We start from the raw sequence: 22240 nt of genomic DNA, 5'->3' as shown, positions 1-22240 counted from the left end.
ATGGAGGTGGATAGACAAGAGAGACAAAAGGGGAAAGAGCTGTGACCTGACATCACCATAATCTACTTCTTAATACCAGAACTATTTTCCAGGTCTGCTGTCAAACATGCAGCTCTTCGTCCATCTCCTCAGTCATGTGCAGACTCATTAGTACCTTCCCTATTTACTAGAAGACTGTCATCCTTATGTTATGGGACTGTCAATGATATAATTAGTGGTTACAGTCCTTGCCGAGGAAGTGGGAGAGGCAGGCTTGATTCCCTCCTCAAGCAGATGAAGTTCATCTCACACATCTCACTTCCTGGGATTGTGTCCTTATCACAAGCCTATTCTGAATTGGGGCACTATCTACCCACTCTGTTGAAGCTGCACCACCATCTGGAAAAGAATTTAAAAAGCATTGTGTGCAAAAACCTGAAACGTATACTAAAAGTTGTCTAGCTGGGTAACCCAGACTGTAGAGGAGGGGAATGGTGGGTGAGAGTCACCTGAGTTATAGCTATGGGAGCCAAGGAAACCACTCTTTCTTTTTTCTTCCTATAGTTTCACCAGCTTTCTTTATTCCCTAACAAACATGCCTGAAACACACTGGTCTCTAATGTCTCTTCTACAATATGATAACCTCTTGACTGACTCCCTTTGACTTAGGCTTGGCCTTGGTTGCCCTTGTTAATAGAAGAGGTTTATAAAAGAAAATAAGTATTTTTTTCATTAACTAAAATTCTGCAAACCTCACTCAAATCCCAGAAGACTGTGGTTGGTAAATGCCACCAAATCACAACAATCAACTAAAACCATTTGGAAAACAAAATAAATGCATATGATTGTAGATGAAGCAGTTTCTGAGTGTGGCTGAAGAATGAGAGAGTTCTGTTTGTTAGGCCTAGATGGGCTTGTAAAGTGTTACAGCAAAGCTTCAATGTTCTCTTTAAGGTCACCAGGCTGGGATTTTTTTTGTAGAATTTATTGCATAAACTTAGAGCTGTAACAACAAGTCAAGGGCTAACCAAGAGTTGGGCAGAAGGAATTAGAAGCTGTTACCTACTGCAGCTGTACTTAGATTATTCAAATTTGGGCCTAGGTTTACAAGATTCTTGGATCATTTTAATAAGCAATGTTAATTTTGCCATTACTTCAGTGACACCAGTATTTGCTCCCAAGAGATTAAGTTTTTGTTGTTGTGACTTTTCCCTGGTGCCAGCTGGACAGATGATGTCATTCCATTTTGATCAAAACATGAACGCCTGCCCAGCTGGAGGGCCAAAAAGTGATAATTCAGAGGCACCTCGTTGACAAAGATATATGAATCCTATCACATTAAAAAATTAGAAAATTATGATAGAAATTTCTCTTGTGCAATTTCCACACAAAGTAGCTCCTTCTGTGGAAGATGGTTACATGCTTCAATATGACCAATGTATTTTTCTTCATACTGAACATATAAAACATGTTTTTTATAGATGTTTTAACAGTCTGCAGCACATAGACTATGCAAAGCCAAACTGATGAGTAACACTACAGACATTAATTATTAACCATAATTCATATGCTTTCACATCCTGTTCTTAGTCCCCCCCACCTTTTATTATAACTTAATGAAAATTGCTGCTTTTGCATTCTTCTTAAACTATCAAAATATTTTAATTATTTACAGTAAGACACCACAGTAAGCAACAAAATGTGTCCCTGAAGTTTTCAATTTTCTGTTGCAGATGATCTGGATGTTGCAGCACTTTGTCAGCCCAGCCAGTCTTTAAAGCAAATGACATGAAGTGACCCAAAGCCAAGTCTGAGACTACCTCTCCAGCATTTACAGAGGCCCAAATTTAATGGGACTTAGAAAGACCATCAACAATGATGTTTAGGAATAGAACACTTTTCCACAGTGCATTTGCATCACACTGCTTTAAGGTTACATACAAAAATATCATTTTAAAAGATGCTTTAAATTGGTGGTCATCATTCTTTAGACTCAAGACACCCTTTGGAAGACACCAGCTCTTAGTTTTCACTCATTTGGGGGTATGGAAAATGAATAGAGTAATTATTTTCTTGCAAAGAACTCAGAAAGACTACAACAGGTCAGAATGTCTTTAAAACTCTGGGTTCCTATGTGAAAGCTCCGGGGTTATCTTATGAATCATGTGTAGGTCTTTGCACACTTAACTGGGTGCATCTTCATGTGAAATTAGAGCAGCTGAATAAACTCCAGCACAGTTTGCACTGGAGTTTATTGCTCCTGGGTGCAAGGTTTATACGTGAGCCCAGGACCACAGCACACTAATCAGGGGCACCCTGCTGTGGCACCCTGGTTTAAAATCACTGCTTTAATCTAACTTTCTAGCTAAACTGTAAGAGTTCTTCTTTAGCTATTGTTGGCTCAAAACACACTCTGCTTATGCCCATGAATTTGGTATGCTTGTCACTAGCATTATAAAACTCAGCAACAGTAATTTACAGTGAGTTATATCCTGATTATATCCAGTAAAGGATTTGCATACATACAAATAAGGCATGCGGTCCCTGGAGTAAAACCCAGTACTCCGAGTCAAGTGCTGATGTCCCCTGTGTATGGAGACAGCTAAATGTAATTCAGAAAACCTGTACATTGAGCAGGAAGTTCCTCTCTGTCCACTACTTCTGGGGAAGGTACTTAAGACTGAGCCAGTTCTAGGCATGTGAAGAAGCAGATGTCTAGGAGCCTAGAGATGATAATGTCAAACAGAGAGATATGTAGGAAGCTTGGGGGGTATTAGAGCAAGGGTTTTCAAGACTGCAACTCTGGACTTAAGTTCCTGAAGTCCATATAAATTCTTCTTTAGGTCCCAAAGTCCTTTGTTGGGCCAACCTTAGAATTATTATTTCCTTTCTTTTCAGTATGAATATATTATAGTCTTGAAACAATGCAGAAACCTCATCTAAAAAGCGCAGTTGTTAACAGCAGAGTTTTGGATTAAATATCTTGTTAGGGTTGCCTTTTCTCTTCAATTAATATGATTATTGAGATGTAACAAGCTCCTTAGCTTGTGTGAAATGATAAAAGATAAGTCAATGGAGCCATGATAGCCTATGCCCACTGAGGATTTGGTTCCATTTAAAAAAAAAGAAGCTATTCAGTTCAGACTATATTGATGTGGGTTTAAAACAATATAGAAATCAGTGTAATTAAGTTTAATTTTATAGAAAATTGGAGTCTGTTTTTTATCTCACTTAGAGCAGTATTTAATAAGATTTATTTTGGTAGTTTTAATCCTGATTTACATCAGTGGCCACTCAGTATAGTTTCTGGATCTACACAGAAAAATCTATTTTAAAAGCAAAATCAGCTTCTAACATGCATTTTAAAAAACACAGATAAAATATAAACCATAAATCCTGCCCATGCATGTAGCCAAAATAAGACACAGTGGGCGCATCTACACGTTCATCTGGTTGCGCATTTGGTACTGTGCAGTCATTTAGTACTATGTTGCTGTAGTGATGAGCTTTAGCAAGTACTAAATCACTAGGGAGGACTCCGGGACCTCTCATCCTGTCCAACCAAGGGGATGGACCAAGGTGGTCAAGGGCCCCAAGGCCTGTCACACCAAGGTCCCTGCCCCACTGGAGCTTTGCCACAGGTATGAACCATTTGCAGCCCCAGCAGAGCCTGCCAAGCTGCCAGCTCCTGCAGGCAACACAGGCTTCACTGTAGCTACCGCCCCCACTCTCCCTAAGACAAAACACAAAGTGTTTGTCATGGAAAATCCATCCTGAGGGGGACTGAGGTGGTAATCTGCTGCCCTGACCCCTTAGCCCAGGAAGTTTGCTGCTTCCCGGGAGCCCATATCCGAGAAATTTCAGAGAGGATCCCTGAGCTCCTCCAGCCCGCTGACCACTACCCTATGCTCCTTATCCATGTGGGCACAAATGACATTGCACGGAGCCCTTCCAGTTGGGTCATGAAGCACTACAGGGATTTGGGAGCGGGGCTTAAGGGGTTGGGGGCACAGGTGATGTTTTCTTCAATCCTCCCAGTTTTCAGGCTATGGGCTGAGGAGGGAAAGGAGGATCGAGGTAGTGAACCAAGACTGCGGTGCTGGTGTCATTGGGAAGGCTTCGGCTTCCATGACCACAGTCCACTCTTTGGCTGCTGGGAAGTGACGGCCTCCATCTCTCTCCTCTGGGGCGGAGGCTCTTCTCAGCCAGACTGGCTGACCTGCAACACTGGGCTTTAAACTAAGCCCACCAGGGGACGGGGGGAATAACTGCCACTACTGGCCTGCTGAGCAACCCTTGCAAAGCCAGCAGGTCAAGGCACTTAAGGGAGCCCACCCCTGCCCGAGCCCTGGAACAACCTGTAGGCAAGGCAAGGGCCCCCAAGCAGACACTTGCATGCCTGTACACCAATGCCAGGAGCTTGGGGAATAAACAGGAGGAACTTGTCCTCCTGCTGAACACAAATAATTAAAATGTCATAGGGATAACAGAAACCTGGTGAGACTCCACCCATGACTGGACCATAAGTATAGACAGCTATACCCTGTACAGGAGAGATCGAGTGGACAAAAGGGGCAGGGGTGTACCTCTCTATGTCAAGGAGAGCTACACGTCCCTACAAGCTGACATTGGTGCCAAGGGTGGATGACTGGAGACCCTCTGGGTTAAAATCCATGGGGAACATGGCACAGGGGACACAATGGTGGGAGTCTACTACAGCCCTCCCTCCCAGAATCAAGAGCTTGACCAGGAGTTCGCCAGGGAATTGGCTGAGGCTGCACACTCCCAGTCCATGGTTGTCATGGGAGACCTCAACTACCCAGACATGTCATGGGAAGAGCACTCAGCCAAATCCGAGTGGTCGCAAAGCTTCCTCATGTGCGTGGATGAGCTCTATCTGACACAAGAAGTCTACGGGCCAATGCTACTCGACCTGGTACTGGCAACTGGGGATAACCTAATCAGTGACCTAACAATCGAAGGGAAGCAGCGGCCATGAGCTGATCACCTTCACCATCCGCTGTAAAGCTGGCAAGTCAGTCAGCAATACAGAAATCCTTGACTTCAGGAAAGCTGACTTTGACAAGCTCAGGAGACTTGTTGGTGAGGCCCTAAGGGACCATGACCCCAAGGGGAGGGGAGTTAGGAAGAGTGGTTGCTCCTCAAGGGAGTGATCCTAGATTCACAAGCTAAGTCTATTCTGTCTCAGTCCTTTTTTAGATATGTGGGGAGCTGGAGGAAAAGCAAGAGCAACACTGGACCCCTGCTAAACCAGGTGGGACAACAGACAACTGACGCCCAGGAAAAAGCCAACTTACTAAATGAGTACTTTGCATCAGTCTTTCACCAGTCCCTTGGAATGCCCCTGCCCATTACGGGACAGGGAGGCCCGGGTGAGGGAGATTCCTTGCCCTCCGTCAATGCTGACCTTGTGAAGGAACACCTTGAGAGGCTGAACACCTTCAAGTCACCCGGCCCTGACAGTTTACACCCCAGGGTACTCAAGGAGCTGGCTAGCATCATAGCTCAGGCTCTGGCATGGATCTTTGAGAGCTCCTGGTGCACTGGTGAAGTGCCCAAAGATTGGAAGAAGGCCAATGCAGTGCCTATCTTCAAGAAAGGGAGGAAAGTTGATACGGCAAACTACAGACCCATCAACCTGAACTTTATCCTAGGGAAGGTCTTAAAAAAGATTATCAAAGAGGCCATTCTTAATGGACTGGCCAATGGCAACATCCTGAGGGATAGCCAGCTCGGGTTTGATGCGGGTAGGTCTTGTTTGACCAATCTTATTTCCTTTTATGATCAGGTGCCCTATCACCTGAACAAGGGAGAGGAGGTTGATGTCATATATCTTGACTTTAAAAAATTCCCATGATCACCTCTTGGCAAAACTGGCCAACTGCGGCCTCGCGTCCATGGAATTCAATTGTCATGGTGCCCTGTGACCAATGGGGTCCCTCAAAGCTCTGTCCTTGGACCTATATTGTTCAACATCTTCATTAATGATGTGGACATTGGAGTCAAAAGCAGACTGGCCAAGTTCACCAATGATACCAAACTTTGAGGTAAAGCTTCCACACCTAAGGACAGGAGGGCAATCCAGGCTGACCTTGACAGGCTCAGGAAATGGGCGGATGAGAACCTGATGGTGTTTAACACCGAAAAATGCAAGGTTCTGCACCTTGGGAGGAAAAACCTACAGCATGCTTATAGGTTCGGCAGTGCTACGCTGGTTAGCACTATGGATGAAAGGGACTTGGGGGTCATCATTGACCACACAATGAACACGAGCCTTCAATGTAATGCTGTTGCTACTAGAGCAAGCAAAACACTGGCTTGCATCCATAGATGTTTCTCAAGCAAATCCCAGGACGTCATTCTCCCCTTGTACTCGGCCTTGGTGAGGCCACAGCTGGAGTACTGCATCCAGTTTTGGGCTCTGCCATTCAAAAAGGATGTGGAGAAGCTTGAGAGAGTGCAGAGAAGAGCCACATGCATGATCATAGGTCAGAAAAACAGACCTTACGATGACAGGCTGAGAGCTATGGGACTCTTCAGCCTGGAAAAGCGCAGGCTCAGGGGTGATCTGGTGGCCACCTATAAGTTTATAAGGGGTGTTCACCAGGATCTGGGGGAACATGTGTTCACCAGAGTGCCCGAAGGGATGACAAGGTCGAATGGTTATAAACTCCTCCAAGACCATTGATCTGCCCCTTTGTGGCAGGGCACTGTTTGTGCTTGTAATTTTAAGGGCCTGAAGCCAGCAGCTGACAGGTGCCTGATTAGGGCAGCCATTTTGGATTCAGGGCTGCCCATATAACCAGCACATTTTGCTGCTAGAAGGCTGGGCAACAACATCACCTGGCTGCAGGGCTGCTGGTATCATCTGGAGGTAAGGGAGGAGCTATAGGGGATGGTCAGGAGGCTCCTGGTCCTAGGCATGACCTAAAACTGCACCATGCCCAGTGTGGGTGGCCTGGTGGGGCTCCCAGTGCTGCGGGAGCCCCCAAGAAATGCCAGGTTAGTTATCACCCCAGTGAAAGGCGGGTCAGGGTACCTTAACCCCTAGCCCCCACAATGGGGTGGATTACCCCTGTGTGTAGGGTCTGGAAGGCGGACCCCAGAGAAAGAGAGTGAGGCCATAGACTTATGCCTGTCTGGACTTCCCCTGACTAGTCAATGGTGGAGCCAGAACAGGAAGGGTCAAATGGCCAGGAGCCCACCGCAAGGAATGTCCAAGAGCTGAGGGCCTGGGGTTCTGACTGGCCTGGAGGTGGGCCAGGGCTAGTGAGCCAAAGGTCCTGGGGAGACCAGACCCGAAGGGAAAGCAGTTCAGGGAGCTATGCTGCCCAGGATGAAGGCAGAATAGGCTGCCTGAATGGAGGGATTTAAGTGGGGTCCAATTAGTAGGATTCTGGAGCCCAGAGTGGGGCCGGTGATAGTGAGAACATCTGGATGCCATCTGTGAGGCTTGGGCTACAGTGTAGGGGAGCAATGGAGCCGCAGATAGCGCCCCCTGGCATTGGGGCAAGAAATGGGCAGCCTCCTACTTATTAACAACAATTAATCAGTTACTGAGAAGGTGGGCGGGCCACTGGGAAGTCGGCCCCAAGAGGCGCCCCTGTTATAATTACATTTCCATAGCGATGAGCTACGGCAATGTAGCTTTTCGGTACGGTGATGTAGTGTCATAATTAGTTTGTGCCCATTGTTGCTACGTCGTCATAGGAATAAGCTACATTGCTGTAACTCGTCACTATGGCAATGAAGTGTCTTGTGTAGACATGCCCACTGTTCCTGATTCCTTACATAAGAGAGAAAACAATGTATATAAGAAATGCAGGATCCCAGTTAGGGGCACTTCCCTTCTTGAAATTGAAACTCCTATGCTATTACGCTACACACGCATTTATAAACTGTAGGAAACAATCCAAATCTTTTGTTTCTGCAGAAATTGGATGGAAACTGAATTTTTTAGGAGATCTCTGGTATTTTCAGTTAGGCAGAGGGGAACAAACCCTTTTTCTTGGTAGAATCGGAAAGCACAAAGTATAAAAAGAATATATTAATTATTTTAACCTCAAAATGATTTGGATTCAAATACTGAATGAAATTCAGATTGGTTCTTCCTCTGCCCATCCAAATTCAGTGTTATGCAATGATTTGCTTATTATTTGTACATTAAAGGACATTTCTAACATTCGTTTATTAAAGCAATCCATAACATTCATGTCTGTAGTGAAACTTTTGACAACCAGGAATAAACTGAAGTCATATTACAGAGATTTAAGGACCTCAAGTATCCTTAATGACCTTCGGTATCCTTTTATGAAAGATGGGATTCGTGTCTATAAGGTAATAAATGGAATAAATAAATAAGAAACAGATTTCCTTTAGCTCTAAGAAAAGAATTGGACAGTAGTTTTTAAAACATAATTGGGTGCAGATGTAATAAGAAACAATTTTAATGAAATTCAGGAAAAAATGATTGGAAATATCTACAACTTGGATAGGATGGAGATGAAGGAGGGAAGACACAGTAACTAGGGAAAAAGGCAAGGGCAATGGCTTTTTTTTTCTTGTCCCAAGATACAATTCCTGTCCAAATCACCTTGCTGTGGTTAACATCAAGTATGGCTCCAGCTGCACACTAAAGAAATACTAAATTGCTGTCAGTCAATTAAATTCATATAACAAGAAGAGAAGCTCACATCTCAAAAAAAATATCTGTAGCCTTCCAAAACATATAAAGTACTCTTAAGTCCATTCAGTTTTGTTCCAAAATAGGCTAGCCAACATACTGAGACATGTAAATGAATGCCTCTATTCCCATTCTGCAAAGCTTTCGCTCCCAAAGACAATGCTTTCTATTCCTCTCTACACAAACATCGGGAATTACATTACAGCATTAGGACTGGAGCCCACTGTGGAAGGACTGGAGACTTCATAATGTTCTTCCAGGAATTTTCTGACTGAAAACTGAAATGGAGCTGTCGATCACAGACCAACAACAAAAAAAAAATTCTCCTTGGCCAACTTGCATTCAGTTAGTGGGAAAGAACTAGGAATAGATTTAACAAATTTGAATAAGAACTTTCCAGAACCTTTATTCATGTTTTAACTAAATTAAGCAGAAACAAGCCTATTTTGAATTTCAGAGAAAGTCATAGTTACCAGAGCTAATAAAAACTGAGCATATTTTTCCATGATTTGTTTCATGGGGAAAAAAAATCACACTTTTTTTCCTAAGAAAATGTTTAAAAATGTGGAATATTGTCAATCTCAGCAAACTTTAAAACAATACAGCCACTATTTAGCTGTATCTTTTCATGTTTTCTCCTGCACTTTCCAGTTTCAGATGTGGCTGGTTGGAGAAGTATAAGAATACAGCAAGATGCCATTGTCCTAATGAAGTTTCCAGGCCAATAAGAGACAGGAAAGGTAAAAAATCTCTTTTGGGAAGAGACTAGGAGCTACTTTTCTGAAATGGCTAGGCCAGTTTTACTATCAATGAGTTTGGAAAAGACTTGGCTGAGAACACTGAACAAAATCAAATCTCTAAAGTTTTGGAAATCACATTTTAGGACATGACATATCATTCTCGTGAGCTTAATTGTCAGGGCCATCTGGCAAGACAGAGTGACTGCTTCTGAGATGATAGTTCCTAATTTCCTTCATGATATAAAAACACACTTTGGAAGAGCATGAAGCAATGAAGGCATTTGTTTATTGCAAGCTTACGAGCTCAGACTTAGAGTTCTATGGAATATATTTCCCTGAGTATCATTACTGAGCAAAGTTAATACTTAAAATTTTTTAAACTGTGAAAATGTAGTACAACATTTTATTGTATGCCTTTTCTTATAGGCGACCACACTTGAGAAGTTGTGATGCCCAGAAGCTGGATTGAATAGATGAATTGTCATGTTTCCAGGTTATCACCTAATTTTTAAAGGGTGTTTTTACTATCTACTTCAAATGGACAAACATTTTTTTAATATCCTGGTTTTTTTAAACAGGATAAAAGCTTTAGAGTTTGTTTGTTTGTTTTTTCTTGAAGTGTATCTGATATCAGTTACTTAAAAATTATATAGTGACTTTTTTCTCCCATATGTAATCTTTCTGCTGTGAAAGATTCCTCGAATATTTTGCCAAAATCTAAGGAACATAAGTTACCTAATCCCAATATCACCCAATATCAGGGACTCTCAACCCTATTGTATGTGGTGACCTCATTCAACACAAGAAAAATAGCACAGGAGCACCTTTCCTATTCATTCCTAATAAAAGGGGCTTGCTCATAATCTCCCAGGTTCCTGTTGAAGAGGCATGATCCAAATGTTTTAATACATGTTCTATTTTATGCAGACAAGGGTTTTTTGGGGTAAATGTGATATCTTTTATTAGACCAACTAAAGGTTGGAAAAATTGTTCTTTGCAGCTTTCAGGCTCAAACACCCTTCTTCAGGCATAGCGAGAGTCTGCTGTTGTTATGTGTTCTCCATGGTGGAAAAGATGCCAATATGCAAAATTCAGGTGTGTGAAAATGCATGTGTAGCAGTGAGGATCAGAGGGAATGGGAGATAATAGGTGTGAGACAGGTATGTGTTGAGGGGATGGGAGGAAATGTTGAATGGTGATAGAATCAGAATGTAGCTGGTACAATACAGACAGGTTACTTGTGGTTATCAGATGGCAGGTAAGTTTATAATGTGCCATAAATCCAAAGTCTATATTTAGTCCATGCTTTAGGGTTGTTGGTTGTAGCTGTGTTGGCCTAAAGACATACGCAGATGTGGGTAGATGTGATATAGTCTGAAAAGCCCTTCAGACTCTCCCTATGCCTGAAGAAGGGTGTTTGTGCCCAAAAGCTTGCAAAGAAATTGTTTTTGCAACTATTTAGTTAGTTTAATAAAAGAGATCACATTTAGCCAAAGAACCTTGTCTGCCTATACTAAGTCCATGATTTTTTATATCCAGTAGATTTTTTTTTTTAAGTGTAATTCATAGACTTGTCTATGAAAGGTGTTCTTTAAAATCCCTTTGAGGATTAGAACTGAGAGATTGGAGAGAGTGGTTATCTTGTAAAAAATGTGCACTCACAGGTAATTGGGTAGTTTTGTCTTTTATAGATATTTGGTGTGTGTTCATTCTGGTATGCAGTTGTTGCTTGGTTTCTCCTACATATTTTCCATCAGGGCATTTAGTGCACTAGATGAGATGTATTACATTTCTGGAGGTGCAGGGGTAGGATCCAGGAATGGTGATGGTTCTGTTGTGGGGTGTAGCTATTATGGGAGTGGTGGATATGTGTTGGCAGGCTTTATATTTCTTGTCCATGCATGGTCTGGATCCATTTGGTGCATTTGGGGCCATAGGAAGTTTGCTTCTGCTGATGTGACTGGCAAGGTTAGGTGCTTGTTTAAAGACTAGGATGGGTGATTCTAGAAAGATTTCTTTTAAGAATTGGGTCTTCTTCTAGTATGGGTTGCAACTGTTTGAGGATTTTCTGTATAGGTTCCAGGGAAGGATGGTATGTCATCACTAATGGTGTGCAATTCATGGGGATTTTCTCTTTGTACTGCAGCAATTCTTCACGTGGAATCCAGGTGGCTCTTTCAATAGTGCGATCTCTCTCCCTGGAGGAGCGTCCTTGTTGGGAGAGAGCCCTTCTGAGATTTGCAAGATGTTCTAATTTTATGATATCCAGGTGGTGTCAATGGGTGTTTCAGAGCTGGAGAATGTAAAAGATTGGCTTCAATTCATAGTATCATACACAGAAAATTAGTGTTGGAAGGGACCTCAGGAGGTCATCTAGTCCAACCCCACTCCTAGTGACAAAGATTTTCCTAATATCCAACCTAAACTTCTCTTGCTGCAACCTGAGACCATTGCTCCTTGTTCTTTCATCTATCACAACTGACAGCAGTCTAGATCCATCCTTTTTGGAAGCACTAATCAGGTAGTTAAAGCCTGCTGTCAAATCCCCCTTCAGTCTTCTCTCCTGCAAACTAAATAAACCCAGTTCCCTCAGCTTCTCCTCATAAGTCACGTGCCCCAGCCCACAAATGATTTTGTTGCTCTCTGCTAGACTCTCTCCTGCTTGTCCACTTCCTTTCTCTAGTGGGGGGCCTAAAACACTAGACACAGTACTCCATAGGTGGCCTCACCAGTGCAGAATAGAGCTGAATAATTATTTCCCTCAATCTGCTGGCAACACTCATACTAATGCAGCCCAGTATGCTGTTAGCCTTCTTGGCAACAAGGCCACACTGCTGACTCATCCACCTTATTGTCCACTGTAACCCCCAGGTCCTTTTCTGCAGAGCTGCTGCTTAGTCAGTCAGTCTTCAGCCTGTACCAGTGCATGGGATTGTTCTGTTCTAAGTGCATGACTTTGCACTTGTCTTTGTTGAACCTCATGAGATTTCTTTTGACCCAATCCTCCAATTTCTCTAGGTCACTCTGAATCCCAGCTCTACCCTCCAGCATATCTACTACAGCCCCCAGATTGGTGTCATCCGCAAACTTGCTGAGGGTGCAATCCATCCTGTCTTCCAGCTTGTTAATGAAGATGTGGCAGGGCACTGTTTGTGCCTGCCACTTGAAGACCTAAGCCAAGCAGCCAACAGGTACCTGATTGCAGCAGACATTTTAGAGTCAGGACTGCCTATATAAGCAGGGTATTTTGCTGCTGGCAGAGCAGGCAGCAACATTGCCTGGCTGCAAGGCTGATGGTATCATTCCTAGCGGTAAGGGAAGAGCTGTAGGGGATGGCTAAGAGGCTCCTGGTCCTGGGCATGACCTAAAACTGCACCCTGCCAAGAGTGGGCGGCCTGGTGGGGCTCTCAGTGGTGCATGAGCCCCCAAGAAATGGCAGGTCAGTTACCATCCTGGTGAAAGGTGGGTTGGGACGTCTTAACCCCAGCTCCTACAACTGGGTGGGTCACCTGCTAATAGGGCCCAGAGGGCAGACCCCAGGAGATAGTGGGGCTAGAGACTCAGAGACCTAATTGAGAGAGTACCCTCGACTGGTCAATGCTGGGGCCAGGACCAGACTGGTCAAAAGGACCAGGGGGCCACCATGAGGGATGCCCAGAGCTAGGAGGGCCTGGGGTTTCTGACTGACCTTGGAAGTGAGGCCAGGGCCTGTATGGCTGAAGGTCCTGGGGAGGGACCACACCTGAGAGGGGAAAATAGTTTCAGGGAGCTAGATAGCCTGAATGAAGGTGGGGTAGGCTGCTGGAATGGAGGGATATTGGAAGGGTCCTGATTAGAGAAGTCTGGGGCCCAGTGTGGGGCCAGCAAGATTAACATCAGCAGATGCCATCTGCAAGGCATGGGCTGTGGTGCAGGGAAGGTACGGAGCCGCAGATAGCGCCCCCTGGCATCGGGGCAAGAAAATGGACAGACTCCCACCTAATTAAGATCATCAATTAGATAACAACAAGGCATAGCAGGTGAGAAGGCAGGTGGTTGGCCCAGAAACAGGTGGGTGGCATCCTCTGTTCTTATAGTCACTGGCCCCACTCTGGGCCCCAGCATCCTACTGTCTGAACCCCACCTGGATCCCTGCATTCAGGTGGCCTAATCTGCCTTCATTCCAGGCCGCATAGCTCCCTGAGCTGCTCCCCCTTATGGGTGTGGTCCCCCTGGGACCTTTGGCTCTACTGGCCCTGGCCCACCTCCAGGCCAGTTGGAATCCCAGGCCCTCAGCTCTGGGAGTCCCTCACAATGGGCCTCTGACCTTTCAACCCTTCCGGTCCTGGCCCCAGCATGGACCAGTTGGGGGATGTCAAGACGGGTTTAAGCCTATGGCCCTACTCTCTCACTGGGGTCCACCTTCCAGACCCTACAAGGGGGTAACCCACCCAGTTGTGGGAGCTGGGGTTGAGGCACCCCGACCCACCTTTCACCAGGGTGGTAACTGGCCTGGCATTTCCTGGGGGCTCATGCACCACTGAGAGCCCCACCAGGCTGCCCACTCCCGTCAGGGTCCAGTTTTAGGTCATGCCCAGGACCAGGAGCCTCCTGACCATCCCCTATAGCTCCTCCCTTACCTCCAGATAATACCTGCAGCCAGGTGATGTTGTTGCCCAGCCTTCTAGCAGCAAAATGCCCTGGTTATATGGGCAGCCCTGAATCCAAAATGGCTGCCCTAATCGGGCACCTGTCAGCTGCTGGCTTCAGGCCCTTGAAGTTACAGGCACAAACAGTGACCTGCCACAGAGAGGCAGATCTGTGCTCCCCGTGGTGAGGGAGGGGGCAGGTGCTGCCCATGAGGGGTGTGGGATATTGCCATGGCTTGTGAGGTGTGGGCAGCTCCTGCCACTGCTTGCACCCCAGGAGGGCAGGGGTGGTGCAGGGCAGGCAGCAGCTGTGGGGTGAAGCTGGAGCTGGAACTGCATAGGGCTTTTCTTGCTGGGGCCTGGGCTTGGAGTGGGCTCCAGTGGTGCTGGGAGAAGGCTCCAGCCACCCCACATTTCTTTACAGCTCCACTCCAAGCCCATCCCACTGCAGCCGTGGATTTTCCTGGAGCTTGGGTGGTGGTGGGGCATTCAGCCAGGGCTGTGCAGGTGGCGGTGTGAGGCTGGGAGTGGAGCTGCAGTGAAATTTGGGGTGGCAGAAACTTCCTCCCAGCACTGCCAGAGCCTGCTCTGAGCCCAGCCCCCAGTGAGAAGAGCCGCACAGCTCCTGCTTCAGCTCCATCCCACAGTTGCAGCCCATGCCATGCCATGTCATGCAGATTCAGTGGCACAGCCTTCCCCCATTGCCTTCCTGGGTTTTAAAAAGCAGCAGGATCTGCCCCCACCCCATGAGCCGTGGCTCCATCCTGTGCCTCCCCTCTCACCCTGGCTGGGCAATGCCTACTCCTACCCTCTCCCTCACCATGGGGGCTGTTGATCTGCCCCCCCCATTTCTTTTCCCTCCCCCCTCCTCTTTCAATTTACCACCTGGAGGCAACTCTCCATGCTTCTGGCTCTGCTCCATGCTGCACTTTGGCTATGCACAGCACAGGCATTTATCAGCCAAATTATCAGCCCCATCGGGCAAATACACAACACGGACAATTTTCTAAATATTGGTACCGATCTGATATCAGACTGATGTATTGGTGCACCTCTAATTACTACCCGTTAATGATGATTTAATCTCACTGCCAGAAGATAGAAGCTTCCACCTTCCTGGGAGTCCTCTTCCTTTTCTAGCACCACCTCTGGTAGTCCTTCCTCCACAGTCCTAGAAGTTTCCTCCAGCATGGAATCAATGAAATCCTTATTGTGGAGTATGGTTCAGAGATTATTACCTCCTCCTGTAGCTCTCTTGCCTTCTCCCTGAGGGACACCACTAGAAGGCGCCGCATTGTAGACACTCCTCCATTTGGCTGACACTGGAAGGAATCTGCAAGCTGCAGTCTGCACAGCACTAAACCAGGATCTGGGTGGAAGCCTCAAAGTCATGTGGTCTTGCCTGGACAGATACCTCACAGGTGGAAGCAGAGGAAGAGCTGGAAGTGGAAGAGGCTCTGGGATTGCGATGTCCTCCAGCCATGTCTCTGGGTCTTCTAATCTGCTTTCTCTAACTTTTGCCTCTCTTTCCAAGCAGACAACTGTAGAATTAGAAAAGCATCAGAGAATTCCAGCTCAAAGACTGTTCAGAGTACAGGGTAAACTAGGACTGTTTTGCAGTGCAGTATACTGCTTAAAATTCATAAAAAGGAAATGCAGTGATTCAAAGTATTTGTTAGATCATCTAATTCACTTCTCCTGCAAGTCCACTCACTGCAGTTTGGGCTAGATTGAGCAATCATTACTCACACTTGTGACACTTCACTGGTCAGTGAACTGCTTGTGTCAGTAAGTACTCGCCACTGTTAGTAAATGTTGCAAAATCAATCCTTCTACTGGGGGAAGAAGAAAGGAGCATGGGCTTAGCCTTGGCAAAGCTTCTAAAATATTTTTACCTCTCCCCCGACTATTTTATTTATGATGGAAAGTGTCTCTGAGGTTTTTTGTTTGTTTTTTTTAATTGCACCAAAAAAAAAAAAAATTCACCCTGTTTTATTCTGAAAGCAGAAAAGATCCAGAGCCAAATTCTCAGCTGGTTCAAATCAATATCAATTTCTGGAAGTTCATGGAGCTACTATATGTGCTAGAAGTACAGCCTCTTACGAGTGTGTTTTTTTTTTTAATCATTGTCATATTTAATAAAGCATTTTTTCACTACTAAAAATAATTATTTGTTCTTATCTAGAAAACAAATTGTGCATCTCACCAGTGTTGGGGCCTACTGATCAGAAGCCATGTTTCAGATGTTCTAATACATTTTCATGAACCAGCTCTTGTCCTTGACACTGGGTCCTCTCTTAAAATGACAGAATTCATCAGGCCTCCTGCTTTAAGGACAGATGGAGAAAACTTATAATAGAATTTGTAATGAAGCAGCAAACTCATCTGTAGTAACCAAAAACGTACAATTTACTTTCAAGTTTGGATCGTGTGTTTTGGGTAAACAGGTTCATTGTGTTCGGAAAAGCAAAAGTCTTTATAGGTATGTCTTTCCCTGGAGGGAGAGGGCAAAGGATGTAAAAGAGCAGATGACTGGGTCAAGTAATGGGGCAGTTAATCACATTTGTGTTGTTCCAATACAGGCAGCATCAATTCAAATTGCCCCCTGTGGGTAAGACTACTTCTGTATCAAGGAAAATAATTCAACTTCTATTACTCATTCTGTCCATTCGTTCTGCTGGGGCTCACAAGTGCAGGTTAGTGCTAAATGTTATTACAATGTGTATGCCTGTTCCCTAGGAAGTAGACTACAAATTGACTAATTTCATTTCAAATCAAATATCCGCTCGGTGGGTGCATCTACACATGCTTTTGATCTGGGATCAGTTTACTTGCAAGTAAAAGCTCTTAGGCAAGTGTCTATACATGCAGGGAAATGGGAGATTTGCTGCTAGCAGCAGCAAACTGCTCTCGCTTCCTGGGGTCCTGCAGTGGGCCCCTGCTACCACCAGGGAGAGCTGTAGGCTCCCCCTGGGTGCTAGCCCAGGGGCTGGCAGAGAGCACCAGGCCAGGAGACAGCTGTCTCCAGGTGAGGGCTGGGACATTGCACCCTGCTCCTGGGTTCTGCCTGCTGCTGGGACAGGGACAATGTTCCCCTGCCCCAGCAGAAGGGAGTTCCTGGCCCTGGCTCCCTGACTGGGGACAAAGGACTTTGAAACACCTGAAGGGGAGGGGCAGGTCCTAACCCCCTGCCCCATATGCTGGTGGGGCAGCTAGCTGCTACCTACCCCACCCCTGCAGCTCTTTCAGGCTGGGAAGCTGGTTCTCTGCCCAGCTCCATGCTCCCAGAGCTGAGTGGGGAATAAACTCCCCAGCCTGCTCCCCACTCAGCTCCACACTCAGAACTGGGCAGGGAACATATTCCCCACCCCATGCCAAGCTCCCAGCAACAGCTCTGTGGTCATGGGACCAGGGGTGGGAGATCCTTATCTCCCAACCCAAGGTCTATGGATGTAGGGCTCAGGCTAAGAGACCCTTACTTAGGTTCCAACCCAAGGATCTCCCAGACCCCATTCCCCAATTTTGATCTTGGATCAGGAGGCTTGGAGCTCCCTGCTGCCACAGCAGGGGGAAATAGTCCCCACCCAGGTTTCAGTGGCAGAGCCTGCCCCAGCAGCAAGTGGCTTCCAGGGACAGGGAGCACTCTCCCAACCACTGGTGACTGGCTGAGTAGGAGCAGATTTGCAGTACATGAGCACTACTGCGCCATTAGTAATCACAAGTAAACTTGCTATTTGCATTTGCAGGTAGAAATTTATTCACAATTAGCAAGGTTGCTGCACAGTAATCTTGGGTGTGTGTAGATGCAAGGCTGAAGTGGGAGAATGGCTTGGATGCTGACAGACAAAACCTTATGTACAACCCAGCTGGAAAGAGAAAGGCCTACCCAAATTGTGGCAGGGATAAACAGCCCTTTCCCCTGTCTTTATGTTTATCGTCTGTTCTAATGTGTTTGTTTGGGGTAAGAGTTTTGGAAACAGCCACAACCCCCCCAGTGAGAAAAGGAGATTTGGTTTAGGATGGACAGTTAAGAAGGCAACGTATTTCAGTGTGAGTCAATGGCATGAGAATGGGGAGGAGTGGGAAAGAATGTTTTAGGGTAGAATAATTTTTGTTTGCTTCTACAAAAATATTGTAAGTGAGGTTTTGTTCAGTATGGGAGGATACACTCTATATTCAGAGACAGGAGTGCAGAAGAGTTGTGAATTGCTTTTGAATTCTAGGGTTTCTGGTGAGTGGGGTTCATTTTATTGTACCTTCTTATTTTAATATTTTTTGCCTGTCATTGTGTTCTTCCCTGAGCTTTTTTGGGAAGGGCAGTATAAAAAAACTAATAAATAAAAGTTATGCCCATAGGTATCTCTCGGGAGCCAGGAGCGGAGAGGAGAGGAGGGAACTGGGCACACATGCATCCCCGCACATGTGTGCCCCCTTACCTGACCCAAGGTGGAGGCGGACGCAGCAGCGGGGGCAGAAACAGCTGATCCCCCCCCCAAAGGTAAGTGGGGCAGAGGGAGCCAGCACATCTCTGGAGAGGAAGCCCTCTGGATCCCTTTTAGTTGAGCCAGTAGGGAGCCATGCTCCTGAGCCATGCCACGTGAACAGAGCATGCAAACAGGGGGAGGGCTGGGGGGACTGTCCCCCCCCAGGCTAGGGAGCACCCCTGGGGATAAACCCTCGGGATGCAGGCACCAGTGGCACTGGATCCCCCAGTGCGGGAACATAGTGGGCAGGACTGCCAGCAGGCACTTCCAGGAAGCCCAGAGTGCCTGATTGGCTATTGGGGCAGCCATGGGAAATTCAAACTGCAGCCTCTAAAAGCCACGGTTTGACGTAGCCCCCAGCACTTGAGAGCCACGAGAGGAGGGAACTGGGCACACATGTGTAACCCGGGCGGTACTCCAAGAGGTACCCCCCTCTCCAATTGAAGGGATCAAAGCAGGTGCACAAGTGCTGTGGAAGGTGTAGGGACTCTCCTCCCCCTATAGAGCAGAGCCAGACCACCAATGGGGACTTAACCGTATACCTTTTAATGAGGGAACAATACTGGGAACATAACAGGCATAAATCAGGAGGTATAGTGGACACCACAATGCCCCAAGGAGGCAGGATTCAACAAAGGTTAGACACTTACAATCATTGACAAAAGACAGGATTAACCAAATATAAAACACAAACAGCAGAGCAAACAATACTGGTTGGTGAAATATAAAAAGGTACAAAATGTCAAATGACCAGGAAATATAAGGCCTAGGTACCTGGAGGGGGAAAAAGGGGGAAAGCACGATGGCCCCTTTCCACTGCAAGAAGATTTGCTTCTTGTTAGCTCACTCACCCCAGGTCACCCCAGCTGGGACTACAGCTAGATCTACTAACTCAGATCTCCCATGTAGTAGGCAGAAATGCTGCCACATAGCCACCACTGCTCCAAGCTGCTAGGGGTCTTGACCTTCCCGGAGCCCTGGCATCACATCAAGCTGCCTGGCCTCTGATTGGAGGAGCTGGAAGCTGAGCTGGGAACCTCTCAGATCGCTGCTCACATCCTTGCTGGATCAGGGAAGCCTCTCCTGCTGGCCACAGCCTCTCGTAGGGGATCCTGGAGCCCAGCAGGAAGCCTCTCCTGCTGGCCACACGCCGTGCTGCTGAGGGTCCAACTGTTGCCTGCAGATCCCGCTTCTTCAGGCTCTTCTGTGGCAACTGCTTCCGCCCCGCTGGCTCAGCTCTTGCCAGCTCTTTGAAGGTCCTTCTTCATGATCCCTCGCTGGTCTCTTCCCTGAGTCAGCCACGCTGCCCCTTTTATCCCCCCCCAGGTGACCCAAGGGGCCAATCAGGGGACATGGAGGGTGAGTCTCTGGGGCCTGATTGGTGAGGAAAGGGAATCCCAAGTCCTCCAATCATCATTCGCCCTTTCAAAACCCCTGGGCTAAGTCACTACCAGCCAGCCCGTCACATGTGCATCCCCGCACATACGTGAGCCCCCTTACCTGAACTGAAGCGGATGCAGCAGTGGAGCCAGCAGTGGGGGCAGCAACAGCTGATTCCCCCAAAGGTAAGTGGGGCAGAGGGAGCCAGCACAGCTGAGCTGGATCTGGAAGGGAAGCCCCCTGGAATCCTTTTAGTTGAGCTGGTAGGGAGCTGTGCTCCCGAGCCGAGCTGCGCCACACCACGCAAACAGAGCATGCGCTGTAAGGGCACGATGGTGTTTGCTCCAGCAGGCAAGCAGGAGGGGCCAAGAGGGAGACTCCAGCAAGGGCACCACACAAAAATATAAATAAATAGCAATTTATAAAATGTTGTCAACATGGAGTGCTACTAGGGACCCTGCCTAGGGGGCCCCACCCACCCAGGGCTTGCCTGAGGCCTCCACCCAGACAGAGCCCATGGGGGAGCTGGCATCCCCCTGCCCCCTGGCCTGCAGGGGATGCCCAGCAGGGCTGGAGTGGCAGGGAATTGGGGCCCCCACACCTGTCCTGCAGGCACTCATCTTAGCAGGCTGAGGGGAATCATGGAGGCGGAGGATGAAATTGATGGGTATTTTCTCTCCCTGCAGCACCATGCATCCAGGGAAGAAGCACACTGGGAGGTGCCCTCCACAGAAGAGTGGCAGATGGTCCCCTACAGAATCAGGGCTGCTCACAGCAGAGCAGTACCAGTTCCACCATTCTGGCTGAAGAACAGGTACAAGGCCCTGGTGATGCTGCAGGAGAAGGAAGGAGAGGAGGAAACCTCCGGAGAGGAGGCCACTCCACACTCTGAACAGGCTGAAGGAGCTAAGTAGACCTGGAGGAAGAAATGTAGTGTGATTGTCATAGGAGACTCCATCCTGAAAGGTACAGAGGGTCCCATCTGTTGCCAGGACCCCTTGACACATGAGGTCTACTGCCTGCCTGGAGCAAAGATTCAGGATGTGATGGGGATGATCCCAGCCATTATCTGGCCCACTGATTACTACTCCATGGTCCTAATCCTTGTGGGCACTAATGATGCGGCCAGGAGAAGCCCTAATCACCTGATAATGGACTACCACACTCTGGGGGGCATACTGAAGGAGATAGGGGCACAGGTGGTATTCTCTTCTATCCTACCAGTGAGCGGACATGGAAGACAACACATGACCTGCATCAGAGAGGTCAACTTGTGGCTTTAGGAATGGTGTCTTGAGGTGGGCTTCAGCTTCCTAGACACCAACCCACATATCAGGATGAGAGACATGCTCAGGTGGGATGGGCTTCACCTTTCCCCCAAAAGTAAGCGTGTGTTCTCTTCTAGGTTGGTTGATCTCCTCTGACAGCCTTTAAAATAGGCTTGTCAGGGGAAGGGGAAAATGAGGGCGGAGAAAGCCTTGCACCACTAAACCAAGTGTCACCCACAAGAACAGCCCAGCCTAGACTGACAACGAGCACAACAGATACCCAGGTAAGCAACAGGGGCCCTGGTAGTACTGAGATTAGGGGGGCAGTACATGCATCTTCAGGAGGCCTCAAATGCCTCTACACTAATGCTTGTAGTATAGGGAACAAGTGGGAGGAACTTACCCTCCTGCTAGCTAACACCAACCCAGACATAATACGGCTTACTGAAACATGGTGGGACCCAATGCACGACTGGGCAGTGAATATCAAGGGCTATAGGATGGAAAGAAGGGATAGGACAGGGAGGAAAGGTGAGGGTGTGGTGCTCTACATCAAGGAGAAATACACATCCTCAACGGGTAGCACTGGGTTGGAGGAAGGGCACACTGAAGTGCTTTGGGTTAGAATACAAGGAAGTCAAGGGGAAAAGGGACTTAACGGTGTGGGTATACTACAAACCATCCAACCAAGGGGAAAAGTAAGACCGGGAATTATTAAGTCAGCTCACGGAGGCAGTTAGGTCAAAGGACATGTTCATCATGGGTGACCTAAACCTTCCAGACATCTGCTGGGAAGAGCAGTCAGCCAGCTCTGACCGCTCACATAGGTTTCTAGCTGAGATACAGGATCTCCATCTAACCCAGGAGGTGCACAGCCCCACCAGGGGTGATGCCTTGTTGGATCTGGTCCTGGCCATGAGCAACGACCTGGTGAGGGGACTGTGGGTGCTTGACCACCTGGGTGACAGCGATCATCACCTGCTGGAATTCACCATCCAGCACAAGGTGGCAAAGGCCTGCAGCAAGGCAGCAGCCCTGGACTTCAGGAGGGTGGATT

At 47.2% G+C, this 22240-nt stretch overlaps 1 long non-coding RNA gene across 1 annotated transcript in view; it reads left to right on the top strand.

Annotated features, from left to right (window-relative positions):
* The window catches only part of LOC132249636 (uncharacterized), a 141637-nt gene extending 139117 nt beyond the window's left edge, over positions 1–2520 (top strand). The window contains exon 5 of the long non-coding RNA XR_009461147.1: positions 1713–2520. This is a non-coding gene — a long non-coding RNA (uncharacterized LOC132249636). The remainder of the gene's footprint in view (positions 1–1712) is intronic.
* The last annotated feature ends 19720 nt before the right edge of the window (positions 2521–22240 follow it).

Source organism: Alligator mississippiensis, chromosome 3, assembly GCF_030867095.1.
Source record: "Alligator mississippiensis isolate rAllMis1 chromosome 3, rAllMis1, whole genome shotgun sequence".
In the NCBI taxonomy this organism is placed as follows: Eukaryota; Metazoa; Chordata; order Crocodylia; family Alligatoridae; genus Alligator; species Alligator mississippiensis.
The sequence above is the reverse complement of the archived record's forward strand: the minus strand, read 5'-3'. Positions and strand labels throughout refer to the sequence as shown.